A 2,298-nucleotide genomic window follows, 5' to 3' on the forward strand; every position below is an offset into this window, starting at 1 on the left:
ACAGAGAACCCAGAACTGTAGAGTTACCAGAGTGCAACACCAGCCTGGGAGTGCTGCAGGCATATGACTCCAATCCATGAGAGCTGCTATGTGGGTTGAGACCAGCAAAGCCATGGGTGGGGGGGAGGGGCTGCCTGGGGCATTGGGGGCCCAATCCCCATCCCAATATGTGCAGAAGGTGGCACATGGAGCCAAAGATTATTCTGGAGCCAAGATTTAATGTTGTTTGCCTTGTTGGCTTTTGGACTTACTTGGGACCTGATACTCCTTTCTCCTTTCCTGTTGTTCCCTTTTGGAATGGGAATGTCTATTCTATGCTGATCCCATCACTATAATTTAGAAGTAGGTGACGATTTATTTCACGGGGTTGCAGCTAGCAGGGAATTTGTTTCAGGATTTGTGCCTTGAGTAACACCATATCTGATTTAGATGAGACATTAGACTTTGGACTTTTGAGTTGGTGCTGGAATGAGTTAAGACTTTGGGATTACTGGGATGAGGTAAACGTATTTTGCATGTGAGAAGAACACAAATTTTTGGTGCTGGGGGCAGAATGCTATGGTTTGAATGTGTCCTCCAGAAACATGTGTTGGAAACTAAATCCCCAGTACAATGGTGTTGGGGAGGTGGGGACTAATGAGAAGCAATTAGGACATGAGGACATTGTTATTGTAGGAGTTGGTTCATTATCACGGGAGTGGTTTTCTCATAAAAGCACGAGTTTGGGGCCGGCCGTGGCTCACTCGGGAGAGTGCGGTGCTGATAACACCAAGGCCCCGGGTTTGGATCCTATATAGGGATGGCCAGTTGGCTCACTGGGTGAGCGTGGTGCTGACAACACCAAGCCAAGGGTTGTGATCCCCTTACCGGTCATCTTTAAAAAAAAAAAAAAGCACGAGTTTGGCCACCCCCTGCCCCATCTTTCACCATGGGATGACACAGTAAGAAGACTCGCACCTGATGCTGGTGCCTTCATCTTGGATTTTCCAGCCTCCAGAACTGTGAGAAAATAAATTTCTGTTCTTTATAAATTACCCAGTCTCAGGCATTTTGTCGTAGCAACAGAAAACAAAACTAAGACAGGGGATAACAATGATATAAGTGACTGTTCACTTCTCATTAGAGACAGTGCTGTTTGGATGACAGCAGAATTTAAATTAATTTAAAGTGCTGAGAGAAAATATTGTCAACTCAGAATGCTCTATCTGGCAAAAATATCTTTCAAAAATTAGGGTGAAATAATGACATTTTCAAATAAATAGGAACCACCAGATTCTTCGCCAACAGACCCATGGTCAAGATATGCTAAAGGAAGTTATCCAGGCTAGAGAAAATGGACACCAGATAGAAACTTGAGTAAATATAAAAGACGATTTTTTTTTTTCTCTTAAGATTATCTTTTCTTTTCTTCTTTAAACACTCTGTTGAAAACAAGAATAATAACGTTGTATTATGGGGCTTTTACATATGTAAATGTAAAACATATGATAACAATTATGCAAAGTATGGAAGAGGTTCTCATATTTTATATGAAGAGGTATTATATTAATCCTAAATAGTCTGTGATGTATTAGGAATGCATATGGAAATCCCTAGAGCAACTACAAAAATAAATTACTGTAAAGAGGTATGCTTAAGAAGTCAAAAGAGAAACTAAAATGCAATATTAAACATTTTTTGAATAGCCAAAAGAGGGCAAGAAAAGATACAGAGAAAACAAAATACAAATAGAACAAATAAAAAGCAGAGAGCAAGGAAGCAGACTTAAACCCAATAATATCAATAATTACATAAAATATTAATGAACTAAATAATTTAAAGGGATTGTCAGACCAGATGAGAAAGAAGACTGAGCTTCATGCTTTCTATAAGAGATTAATTTAAATTAAAACAACAACAAAAACAACTTATATTTTGAAAATAAAAGGACTGAAAAATATATACAATGCTAAAAGTAAACATTAAAAAGATTGAGTGATATTAATATCAGAAAAAGTAAACTCTCTTACAAGGAATATTACCAGAGATAAAGAGATATATTTCTTAATGACAAAGGGATCGATTCATAAGAAAGACATAATAGTTTTATATGTCTTTCATATAGTAATGCTTGGAAATAAAGAAAACAAAACCTGATAGAAATAAAGGAAAATGCAGACAAATCCAAAATCTAAGTTTTAACAAGACAACTTATTGTTCTGTCTATCTTGCTGATAGAACAATAAGATAAAAAAGTAGTATGGAGTAGAAGATATGAGTAACCGACTTGACCTCACTGACATTTATTAAACATTACAC

This window comes from Galeopterus variegatus, unplaced genomic scaffold, assembly GCF_000696425.1.
Source record: "Galeopterus variegatus unplaced genomic scaffold, G_variegatus-3.0.2 Scaffold6624, whole genome shotgun sequence".
Lineage (NCBI taxonomy): Eukaryota > Metazoa > Chordata > Mammalia > Dermoptera > Cynocephalidae > Galeopterus > Galeopterus variegatus.